This window comes from Schistocerca piceifrons, chromosome 1 (genome assembly GCF_021461385.2).
Source record: "Schistocerca piceifrons isolate TAMUIC-IGC-003096 chromosome 1, iqSchPice1.1, whole genome shotgun sequence".
Classification (NCBI taxonomy): Eukaryota; Metazoa; Arthropoda; class Insecta; order Orthoptera; family Acrididae; genus Schistocerca; species Schistocerca piceifrons.
In genome coordinates, this window is record NC_060138.1 from 1,017,428,013 (window position 1) to 1,017,441,406 (window position 13,394).

Sequence of the window (13,394 nt, forward strand, 5' to 3'; positions counted from 1 at the left end):
AATCCTTTCTTAAACAATGCCTACAGTATAAGATCAACATCTTCTCCAAACTTAAAGTTTCTATCCTTAGCAGTTTGGGCAGGGCGAAGATGAGTCAGTGAGTGAGTCAATCCATCAGTACATTGCTTTTTATATGTAAAGATTTAAAAAATTTTTGAAATAGATTTTCCCTTCAAAACAACTACATTGAACTCTGTTCGAAAAACAAACAAGCAAATCACAAAAGGGATAAAGATATCATGCCAAAATAGGAGGATATTGTATTAGTATTCTAAGTAACATACTAGTCTCGATTTTATTACTTACTTCAAATGATACAAATGGATACTAACCCAAGTTACATCAGAAACAAAGAAACTTAAAAGTGACAAACTATTGCGTTATTCCAAGAATGGAACTAAAGCAGTGTAGCACATTATAAGAGGGGAAATAGGTGCTAGTTCAGTTAACCGCAGCAAGATAAGATTGATTAAGAATAACAATAAACTAACTGACTCCAGATGAGTAGCTAGAGCTTTAAAGATTATTTCTCAAATATAGCTATGCAGTAGGAAATGCACATCATGACAAGTAGCCAGACAAGAAGAGAGTACAGTCATATAAAAAAATTCATGCAAATACATTATTCATGTATCCAGCAACACCTGAGGGACTGTCTAAAATTGTAATGGGTTTCTTTTTCTTGTGCCTTCATTCCGCATTGTCGCAGGGTCACCATGGTTATTAACAGTTTGATATGGTTAGTTTCAGAGATAGTCAGTTGCACTTCCTGTCACCATCACGTTAACCTCCCCCCAAATGCAATACGTGTACCCCAACTGTCTGCATGTAGTGTTATTCATATAAAAGTGAGATAAAGTTTTTCAAAATGTTTTCAAATCATTTATCTGAAGCTGTACTTGTGTACCAGGCCAGTTTTCACCTAGTGGGATGTGGGAAATTACCTAAAAACCTCATCCGGACTGGCTGGCACACCAATACTTCTTATTAATACATGGAGCAGATTAAATGAGGTGATAGTGCACCATCTCATTCAGTGGGTGCTGGTCCAGTGGGTGCTGATGAGATACCAGATGCTATCATCAAAGCTAATGCAATACCTATTGTAGAACCACTAGTAGGAGAGAGGTGTATTTCCAGTTTTAAAACTGCAAAAGTAACCCCTCTGCATAAGAAAGCTGAAAATGTGAAATTGCTTATTATAGGCCAGTTTTTCCAGGCTTCAGCAAAATTATGGAAAAATGTTCCTTATAAGATTAACAGCCTTCTTAAATAAAGAAACGCTAAGTAAATGACTCACAACGTGGGTTCAGAGCTGTAAAGCCAACCAATTCAGCAGTTTTTGCCTTTTTAAATAAATTACTGCAAGGGATGATGATACAACATGTATCTGGGACATTTCTTGATCTTAATAATGTCTTTGATATTAATCATCATGACATTCTCTTGCATAAGTTAAGTAACTATGGATTTCAAATGGTTCAAATGGCTCTGAGCACTATGGGACTCAACTGCTGAGGTCATTAGTCCCCTAGAACTTAGAACTAGTTAAACCTAACTAACCTAAGGACATCACAAACATCCATGCCCGAGGCAGGATTCGAACCTGCGACCGTAGCGGTCTTGCGGTTCCAGCCTGCAGCGCCATTTACCAGACGGCCACTTCGGCCGGCAACTATGGATTTCAAGGCAGACTGAAAAGTGTATTCAAACAGATTACAGAAACAAAATACAAAGACAGTGAACCAAAAAATTCTAGTTTTTACAGTAATAATTTCAAGTATAGAGTCCCACAAGGGTCAGTTTTGGGACTGATGCTATTTCTGATGTATGTAACTGACTGATAAAATTAATGATGGAACAACAAAACTCTTTGGAGATGACACTAATATTCTAAGTAAATCACACAGACACAAAAATCTGCAAGAAATTGCAACATTGCTTATGTATAGTTTAGCACAGTGGTTCAGAACCAACAACTTCATCACAAACTCTGAAAAAACTGTCACAGTTAACTTCTGCACCACACAAAATTTGCATCCTGCAGACCCTGTTTTCAATATCTCAAATGTGAGGTACAGGAGGACTTGAAGTGGGTGATTCTCTTAAACAATCTAAATAAAAAAGTGCTCACCAAGCGGCAGCAGGAGAACACACATATAAAAAAAGGTCTCACATCTGTTCTCCTGCCGCCACTTGGTGAGTAGATTTTTATCTATCCAATTTATACTGTAAAAAAAGTTTACCATATTAGTATGCCATCACTTCTGATCTAAGGAATAATTTTTTGGTGGAATTCTGCATCTTAAAAACCATTTTAAAAAAAGAAAAAGATCATCGGGGTGATAGAGGAATCTAACAAAGGAATTCCTGTGGACCCCCTTTCAAAAGTCTGAAAATACTGCCTTTTCCTTGCTTGTGTAAATAGTAAATACTGATTTTTAACAAAAGGGAGCATCTTTAAAAATCAGCACGTTTTTAAGCATAACTATGATTTACAAACATATGACAAGCAGCAACTTAACCTGCATGTAACACGGTAAGTACAAACTTGTGCAAAAGAGGAGTATACTATACTGGATTTATGTTATAAAACCGTATGCATATGTAGAGCTGCACTAGGTGACAGTGAGGTAGACATATAATAAAATGACGCAAGTTAGATATAAGACACTTTTTATTCCGAGAAGAAGTATGCAGTAAAAGGCAACCAAATACACCAAAGCCATTAAGCTGACTGACTGTCAAAGACGGCTCGTATGGTCTTGGTTGCCCCATCAGTGATGATCTTCAGAGTTCCCACAGAGAACACACCCTATTTCCCTCTAGTGGAAACCACTGAGAGGGAAGGCAACTGGGGTGGGAAGGTGTCAAGGCACTGTGGAGGGGGACTGTTAGTCCATGCAGTGTCTGGGTGTGATAGATAGCATGTTGCCAGCTGTGGAGTCAATGTTGAGCGGCAATGTACACCACATGGCATACAGGTGATAAATCATGGAGGTGGGCAAGCACAAGGGAGGGGGGGGGGGGGGGCTGAAGCGAGAGTGCAAAATGGCATCTGGTCAGGAGCACGACATAGTCATAGCTGGGGTTGGATGACGCTGGTGGCAAAACACGGTGTGGTGGGTGCAAGCATCATGAGGATACCATTGACCATGAAGCAAGAGGTGAGGGCAGCAGTGTCAACATTGTGTGAGAATTTGACTGTTTTGCGAAAGCAGCGGGCGACAGAGCCAACTGTGGTCTGATGATCCGGATGCTACCCTTCAATGAAGATTTCAGTATCTACCAGGCTCCAGGCTGGAAGTTGTGGACATCAGTTCAAAAGTTGAAGGTCAGAGGTGCACCAGCAGCAATAGCTGAGACATCCAAGGAAGAAAGTGTGTAAGCTTGGAAGGAATCAACATCTGGAAGAACCTCTTGCAGTGTCGACACTGGCTTAAATCACTTGACAAATTCCGGGAAGGGGGGGGGGGGGGGAGTGTGGAGGTGCAATGCTGGTGGTACTGTGTTGCCACTCAACTTCTTGACAAACACAGTCTTTGAGGGCCTTGTGAATAAAGGCTTTAGGCATCTTGTATGAGAGAGGGGAAGGTTACTTGATGGTGAGCGATATGTTGCTTAACATGTGAGACTAGTTCAGGCAGGTCTGGAGTTGTAATTGGAGATTATTGGAGCACAAAGAGCACCTGCAGGGTGTGCCTTCACCCTATACGATCTCAATTAACGAGTCTCTCAGGTCATGACTGTGGGCCTTATGGATTCCAAGAAGTACCCACAGCAATGCCTCAGGCTGTAGTCCTTCATGGCACCTGACAGCTGCTTTTACTGTGCAGTGCCATCATTCAATGAGACCATTACCCTGCAGGTGATATGCAGAATTCTGACCATGTTGTGCAGTTCAAGGAACAAGGTGCATTCAAATTACCAACCATGGTCACTTGTGATCTACGTGGGAGAGCCGAAGTGCAAGATCCACATGTCAATAAAGATTTCAGTGGTGGACTCGACTGTTAATCCTTAAGCAGCACTTCTTCAGTCCATTGCATGATGTGATTGATCACTGACAGAACATAGTGATAGCCATCAGAGATGGGAAGGGGTCCCGCAAGGTCAAGTACACAAGTGAAAATGTCGTTTTTGGGACTTCAAAGTGGCCCATCCTATAGGATCTCAATTAACAAGTCTCTCAGGTCATGATTGTGAGCCTTATGGATTCCAAGAAGTACCCACAGCAATGCCTCAGGCTTTAGTCCTTCATGGCACTTGAGAGCTGCTTTTACTGTACAGTGCCATCATTCAATGAGACCATTACCCTGCAAGTGATATGCAGAATTCTGACCATGTTGTGCAGTTCAAGGAAGAAGGTGCATTCAGATTGCCAACCATGGTCACTTGTGATCAACTTGGGACACCCGAAGTGCAAGATCCACATGTCAATAAAGATTTCAGTGGTGGACTCGACTGTTAATCCTTAAGCAGCACTGCTTCAGTCAATTGCATGATGTGATTGATCACCGACAGAACGTAGTGATAGCCATCAGAGATGGGAAGGGGTCCCACAAGGTCAAGTATGCAAGTGAAAATGTTTTTTTGGACTTCAAAGTGACATGAAATGTTAATCTTTTGGCATGGAACTCATGCATTAGTCCAGATTTGCAATCCTTCTTTATGTTTGGTCATAGAAACTGTCTGTCATGAGTGTGTAATTGGACATAGGCTGGGGTGCCAAGCTATTTAATTGGTGAAACATGACATGATTGATTTTGCAAAACATGACAGCTGATCATATGATTCATGCCCAGGATAGGTCAAAGTTTGATACGTAGGTTTGTAGAGGCATTGTCCAGCAAGTCCTGTATCCACTGGTCTTGTTGTTGTGTTACTGTCAACTGTTCATCATCGAAATAAGATGACATGGTGCTAATGTGCGAGAAATAATATGTGATAATGTGTTTTGTATCTTTCAGTTGATGGATGTCTGTCATGAACTGAGCAATGTTGTCAAAAGCATGGGCAAGTGTCCTTGGGTGAGTTATGGATAGTCAGCGAGTGAACGATGATCCATGTAAATGATCAGAGGGTGTGCTTCCACATCTTGCCAGAAGTAGCATACTGCTTCATAAAGTGCCAGTAGTTGCCGATCATATGCTGACCACTTTCACTGTCAAGGCAAGAGCTACAGAAGGTTGGGTGAGACACCTCTGCATGAAGTCAGGAGGGTTAATCGCAACCTGTGAAGCATCAGTGACATTAGTAAAATATCATTAATTGCTCAGTTCAGTCATTTATTCTCATGGTTAAAAAGTCATCATTCTTCCACACCAGTGCTGGCTGTAGGTCATTCAGCTGCATGTTGGATTCTATCTGAATTTTGTCCAGTCAACTTCATGGTTGCATGCTCAGGCAAGGCTTAGTGATCCTGGTGCTGTAGCAGGTTGCTGGCAAACAGGTGCAGCCATTGCCCAGCACAAAGTGGCCTTGGGCTGGCTGCTGGAGTATCCAAATTCAACACTGTACCTTGATGACCAATCTGTGATGTATCTGGTGTCGGCAGACATGTGGCTGATGGATTTCCTCCCTACCCCTGCTAGGTTTCAGCACCCTGAGGTGCGTGAATGTTCAACAGTAGCATGGACCCCAAGAGGTCCTGTTGCTGACTTCCACATTGAAGTTCATCACCCTGTGACGTGATGTTGTTGGAAGACAGTCAGTTGTTCCATCAGTAGATGCTGAGCAGCATGAAGTTCATGAGGTGAAGGCTATCATCTTGAATACATCGTCAGCTAGTTCATTGCTGGAGCATCTAGGACATAGACTCAGTATGGTATCATGGAACTGAGTACTATTACTGTAAACAACATTGACCACAACAATCAACTCATGACGAGAGTTGGAGTATTTAAAAGGAGCTGGCACGAGGCTATAATGTGAGGCTTAGTTCATAATGACTACACGTGTCTTCTTTATTCTGCTGTATTCACTTGACGAGCTGCCAACTGCTGTGTCAGTTCCTCAACATGTAGTCTTGTGAAAGAGGTAGAGTTTCTTGCAACATGTCTTATGAGCTAAAGAATATGCTTGTCTCATTTCCTTTGGTTGTCTGTCACAGTCTCCTTTATACTGAATGTGTATTCTCACATGGCAGATAGTGCCATAATGTGTTGACAAGCTGACCCGCTTGCGACATACTGGCTTGCTTTCTGCTTCTGCCTCAGTTTCTGGAATGACTTGATTTTGCCTTTGGCAATGGGAGTGAGTTTTAATAAAAATTTTCTAATTTCTGCCACTTACTGTTCTGTGTTGTAACAGAGCTTATTTGAAAAAAAGTGGCCTTTGAACACCCCATATCTCTAGATGCAGGGCAATTCTGACAGCAGAGTCACTCGCATCTGTTGTTATTATCAACTGATTTGGATGAAGCAGTCTTTAATGTGTCCAAAGGCAGATTGCATCTCTATTGCCCACTAGAATTTGCTGAAGGTATTCTTGCTGACGAGGGCTTGAGTGAGTGGTGCCTGAAGGGAAGCTTCCTGTGAAAAGTGTCTTCAATAAGAGTTTACTATGACTAAGAACTGACATAATTCTTGATAATCCTGTGGTCACAGGAGTTGTTGAATGATTTCTGTAAACTGTGGTGAAAGGTGGATGCCAGAATTGTTTACTACATGACCAGGAAAGATGACTTCTTTGAGTCAAGAGTTGACATTTCTCTTTATTACTGGTGGCACTACTGTCAAAAACTAGTTTTAGATGTGTGTCGTGGGAGTGACCATCTGGTGATAAAATAAGGATATTGTCAAGGTAGGCATAAGAGAATGGAAATGTGAATATTCACCATCAATATAGCATTCCATGTTTGTGCTACTTCCTTAAGTCTGAACAGCATAAATGTAAACTTGAACAGGCCAAAAGTGTGACAATAGTTGTTTTGTGAACATTGTCTGGGTTCAATGGGATTTGCAGGTATGCTTTCTTGCAGTCAACAACACTGCACACTGAGGAATTCTCCAGATAATGAGTGAAGTCCTGAATGTTCAGAACTGGGTAGTTTTCCAGGACAGTATGAGGTTTGAGAACTCTGCCACACAACCTGACAAAAACTGTCTTTTTTTGGGGACCAGTTTGATGGGTAAAGCCCAGGCACTGTCAAGGGTTGAACAGTGCCAGTGAGTAAACGACTGTCTACTGCTGTTTTAGTAGTTTGAAGTAAATGCAGCAGTAGTTGGCACAGTCTGTAGCACGCTGGGGGATCAGGCATAGTGCAGTCTTATGGACCATTTAATTCTTAATGGCACACTGCTGAGAAGCAATCAAAGACACTGTAGGACGTGGGTTAGCAAAAAGTCTAGTAATGACCTTTGTGTCGATAAGCGGAGAAAGTGCTGCGAGTGTGTCTACAAGTACTGGAAGGACTGTTGGATCCATGCAATATGAAGAGGTCAGTGTGGCTACAGGATCAAGAGGATGCTGATGGAGTAGCCCATCAAGGTACCATTGTGCTGCTCTGCTGGAGTTCTGTCTCAGTGTCACAAATTCTGTGGCAGATAGCATTGTTGTCATATTGCAGGCGGAGTTCAACATGCACATGCCCAAGTAGAGCTGTATTACTTTTTGGATGTAGTCAGTAGTGCGGAGGCAGTCTTGAAAGAGCCAATGGCCATTGGGCATTTCCGAGAGTGTCAGGAACTGCTGCATAAAGTGAGCCACATTGTTGTGCCGAGTCACTGTGGGATCTTGGTGAGGGACACTTCTGGCAGAGTGGCTGCTAGCAGTGTGAGTTGAGACACCATTTTTCAGGTCTGGGACCAAGCAGAAGTGGCAGAGGAAGTTCACTGACATCAGCAACCTGTCCAGGTGAAGGCATTGTCAAATCCTAAGTTCACTGTACATGTATAGGATCTTTAGACTCAGATTGTTGAGTTGTTTGCTGCACAAAGCTGACTGGGTGAGCAGGTATGCATTGGAGAAGATGATGAATGCAGCGAAGTACTGACTTCCAAACCAGAGTCAATGAGAAAGTGCCATCCACTGATGTGATCAGGTACGATGAGTCTATTTTTGAAACAAGAGCAATGCTGAAAGGGCCAGTGTCATCATTCTGGGTGCCTTGGGAACTTAAATACCCTGCACAGTTTAGTGCACCTCTTGTAAACCATGTCAAGTATGGGAAGTTACATGGAGAATGGCAGTTGTGAGCAGATTCACCAAATTGGTCATGGCATCAGCAGAAGCAGTTCTGTGCAGCTGCAATGCAGTTGATGATGTTCTGGGCAGGTGTAGGTGTGGCACAGTTGGGAGCGATCTGCATGGGAATGGCTGCAGTGTAAGGTAAGATCGGCTAAGACCATGGTGAGCAAGAGAGTGGTTGTGCTCCTGCTGCAGTTGCATATCATGCTGGCTGCCATTATTATCTGAATTATTTATGCAGTGTCAATGTTGAATGGCGGAGAATATTCTATCCACAAGTTTTAGTCATGAGTCCAGTGCCACATGCTTATGAGAAACCATGGGCATCTGAACTTGCAGGAGAAGCTTGACAACCCATAACGTCCATAAACTGTCATCAGGCATGAAGTCAAATCAATTTGTACATGTAGCCAGTACCATAGCTTTGATGGATTCTTGTTCTTAAAATCTCTGTCATATATGACACGTTGTAATTGTTCTTCTGGGGAGTGGATGATGCAGCAAAGTAATGCAACTTTCACAGTCTCATATTTTGTCTGCAGGGATGGCAAGGATGATATTGCTTATCATATCTGCATGGTCCCTGAAGTGACTAACTGCAGAGATGAATTTTGTGCTGTCACAGATGATGTTACTTGTAAAACTGCTGTCCACAATGGTAAACCAAAGGTTTGGCTGACCTGGCTGTAAAAGTGGTAGCTTAGAATTGTTCCTGTCTGAAAGGGTGCCAGGGTGACAACTGTAGGGGGAGAGCAGGAGAGCAATTAGAGTCCATGCACAGCATGACCAGATGTGCATTAGGTGGGACAGAAGACAATGCAGCCACTTTATGAGGCCCAGAGCAGCTGTGAGGGTAAGTCAATTATTATAATTTATTGTAATCAAATAGGAAACTTCCAAGAACATCATTTTTCAACATAGTCTCCTTGGATTTCAACACACTTGGTCCATTGTTGTACAAGCTTCCTGATGCCCTCATTAAAGAAGATTCTCTATGTGGCTGCGAAGGCTTTCCCGGCGTAATAATTGATAATATTCTTCTCGGGTATGCAGCCGGATCACAACGTCTTCATGACACAATATTTCCACGGTCCATCTGGCCGCCATCTTCAGGTGAGAGTGCTGGTGCACGAACTCGCCGGAACTGACTTCCTAGCGCAAGCTGCGGCCCCTATATAGACCAGCAGAAGACCCACAATGCGTGCGCGAGAAGGTGCCGTGACTGCCCTCTAGCGCAGTAAACATACCGCGCCGCCAGCGGTGGAAATAGGCGAAATCGAGATATCGCTGTCAAAAATTAAAAAATTTTTTACTCCGACGATTGAAACACAGACCGTTGTTTTTTGATGTCAGATAACACCGGGTCCCAAGTCTTACTTAAAAGATAGCCCTTGTCTCTATTAAGAAGATTGTCAGATAAACGAATCTCTATGGATTCTTTTAAAACACAGTCCCAATAGCGAGATGCAGAGGCAACCCTTTGTGTCTTGTCATAGAGCATTCTGTGTCCTTCGGTGAGACAGTGCTCCGCCACTGCAGACTTCTCAGGTTGAAGCAGCCGTGTGTGTCGCTGATGCTCAACACATCGGTCCTGAATGGTCCGGATTGTCTGCCCAATATAAGCCTTCCCACAGTGGCAAGGAATCTTGTACACAACGGGCTTCCTCAAACCCAAGTCATCCTTTACAGAGCCAAGGAGCGCTCTAATCTTGGCTGGCGGATGAAAAATACTTTTGATATGGTATCTTTTCAGAATTCTTCCTATCTTCGAGGAAATGCACCCAGAAAAAGGCAGAAAGGCCACCGATTTGCAGGTATCTTCTGGTGGTTCAGGCGAAGGTCCATACTGGAAAGCACGACGGATCTGTTTATCTGTATAGCCATTCTGCTTGAACACAACCTTAAGATGGTCCAGTTCTTGTGTCAAGCTTTCTCCATCTGAAATGGCATAAGCTCTTCTCGCCAACGTCCGCAGGACCCCCGTACGCTGGAACGATGGATGACAGCTAGAAGCATGCAGTAACGGTCCGTGTGCGTGGGCTTTCGATAAACACTGTGTCCCATCATCCTTTCTGTACACCAGAACATCCAGAAACGGAAGCTTCCCATCACTTTCCACCTCCATGGTAAACTTGATGCTAGGATGCAGGGAATTAAAATGATCTAGGAGGCGGTCAAGAGCTTCTCTCCCATGGGGCCACACCATAAACGTATCGTCGACGTACCTCCAAAAACAAGTTGGTTTTAAGGACGCCGTCTTCAGCGCCATGTCCTCAAAATCTTCCATAAAAAGATTGGCGACTATTGGGGATAATGGGCTCCCCATAGCCACTCCGTCAGTCTGTTCAAAATATTTGTCATTAAATAAAAAGTACGTCGACGTCAGCACGTGGCGACAAAGCCTGGTTGTTTCCTCATCCAGTTTCTCACCAATTAGTTGCAAGGATTCTTCCAGAGGAACCCGGGTAAAAAGCTACACGACATCAAAGCTCACAAGTAAATCCGAGGGACTAACAGACAAGGACTTCAATCTCTGAATAAACACCATAGAATTGGAAATGTGATGTTCGCATTTACCGACGTGAGGGCCAAGAACAGATGCTAAATACTTGGCTAGATTGTAGGTAGGAGCACCCAAATAACTCACGATCGGACGAAGCGGGACGCCTGTCTTAGGAATCTTGGGTAGACCGTATAATCTCGGTGGCTCGGCAGCACCAGGACGAAGTTTTTTAAGAACGTCATCAGGTAAAGAACTCTTCTTCAGCAGTGAAAGCGTCTTCCGTTTTATCCGTTCAGGTGGGTCGTCCCGCAATGTTCTGTATGCTGAGTCTTCAAGTAAGAGATCCATCTTTCCCAGATAGTCATCACGTGACAGAAGAACCGTTGCGTTGCCTTTGTCTGCTGGTAGAACTATCAGATCTTCGTCTTCTCTAATGGACCGGACGGCTGCCCTTTCGAGAGAGGAGATGTTACTCCGTGGAGGCGGCGCCCGCCGCAATGTATGTGAGACCTCTTGCCTAATCTCTTCAGCTTGGTCCTCCGAAAAGCTGGACACTGCTTGTTCGACTGCGCAGATGATTTTGGTGATAGGCACATTCCTCGGTGTAGGGGCAAAATTCAGGCCTTTCTCCAACACTGACATCGTGGCGTCGTCCAGTTCTTTACTCGTGAGGTTAATCACTGTCCGTCGACGGGTGTCGTCATCAGATGTCGTGGGTTGAGAAGAAAGCCGTTGAAACTTCAAAGACTGTTTCATGACGGCGCTCCTATGCGTCCAATCTGATAGTGCCCAAGAAGTTTGATAAACTTCGTAAGAAGAAAGGCAAGTTGCTGAGTGCCCTCGCCTTTTTGCTTAGATGCCGCGATGGAAGAGTAATACCTAAGTTTGCTAGATTTGTGCATTTTATTGATACGAAAACGGCCAACAACATCAAGAAGCGTGCCAGTTTCGCCTTAGTCAAGGAGCGCATTCGCTTCACTCGAAGACAACTGGATCTCATATCCAATGATTTAATTTTCTTGCACTTGGAGTTATCGTCGCTGCTGTCGGACGCATCCTGGGAATAGGTGGATAGTTCTTCTTGGGCACTATCAGATTGGACGCATAGGAGCGCCGTCATGAAACAGTCTTCGAAGTTTCAACGGCTTTCTTCTCAACCCACGACATCTGATGACGACACCCGTCGACGGACAGTGATTAACCTCACGAGTAAAGAACTGGACGACGCCACGCTGTCAGTGTTGGAGAAAGGCCTGAATTTTGCCCCTACACCGAGGAATGTGCCTATCACCGAAATCATCTGCGCAGTCGAACAAGCAGTGTCCAGCTTTTCGGAGGACCAAGCTGAAGAGATTAGGCAAGAGGTCTCACATACGTTGCGGCGGGCGCCGCCTCCACGGAGTAACATCTCCTCTCTCGAAAGGGCAGCCGTCCGGTCCATTAGAGAAGACGAAGATCTGATAGTTCTACCAGCAGACAAAGGCAACGCAGCGGTTCTTCTGTCACGTGATGACTATCTGGGAAAGATGGATCTCTTACTTGAAGACTCAGCATACAGAACATTGCAGGACGACCCAACTGAACGGATAAAACGGAAGACGCTTTCACTGCTGAAGAAGAGTTCTTTACCTGATGACGTTCTTAAAAAACTTCGTCCTGGTGCTGCCGAGCCACCGAGATTATACGGTCTACCCAAGATTCCTAAGACAGGGGTCCCGCTTCGTCCGATCGTGAGTTATTTGGGTGCTCCTACCTACAATCTAGCCAAGTATTTAGCATCTGTTCTTGGCCCTCACGTCGGTAAATGCAAACATCACATTTCCATTTCTATGGTGTTTATTCAGAGATTGAAGTTCTTGTCTCTTAGTCCCTCGGATTTACTTGTGAGCTTTGATGTCGTGTCGCTTTTTACCCGGGTTCCTCTGGAAGAATCCTTGCAACTAATTGGTGAGAAACTGGATGAGGAAACAACCAGGCTTTGTCGCTACGTGCTGACGTCGACGTACTTTTTATTTAATGACAAATATTTTGAACAGACTGACGGAGTGGCTATGGGGAGCCCATTGTCCCCAATAGTCGCCAATCTTTTTATGGAAGATTTTGAGGACATGGCGCTGAAGACGGCGTCCTTAAAACCAACTTGTTTTTGGAGGTACGTCGACGATATGTTTATGGTGTGGCCCCATGGGAGAGAAGCTCTTGACCGCCTCCTAGATCATTTTAATTCCCTGCATCCTAGCATCAAGTTTACCATGGAGGTGGAAAGTGATGGGAAGCTTCCGTTTCTGGATGTTCTGGTGTACAGAAAGGATGATGGGACACAGTGTTTATCGAAAGCCCACGCACACGGACCGTTACTGCATGCTTCTAGCTGTCATCCATCGTTCCAGCGTACGGGGGTCCTGCGGACGTTGGCGAGAAGAGCTTATGCCATTTCAGATGGAGAAAGCTTGACACAAGAATTGGACCATCTTAAGGTTGTGTTCAAGCAGAATGGCTATACAGATAAACAGATCCGTCGTGCTTTCCAGTATGGACCTTCGCCTGAACCACCAGAAGATACCTGCAAATCGGTGGCCTTTCTGCCTTTTTCTGGGAGCATTTCCTCGAAGATAGGAAGAATTCTGAAAAGATACCATATCAAAAGTATTTTTCGTCCGCCAGCCAAGATTAGAGCGCTCCTTGGCTCTGTAAAGGATGA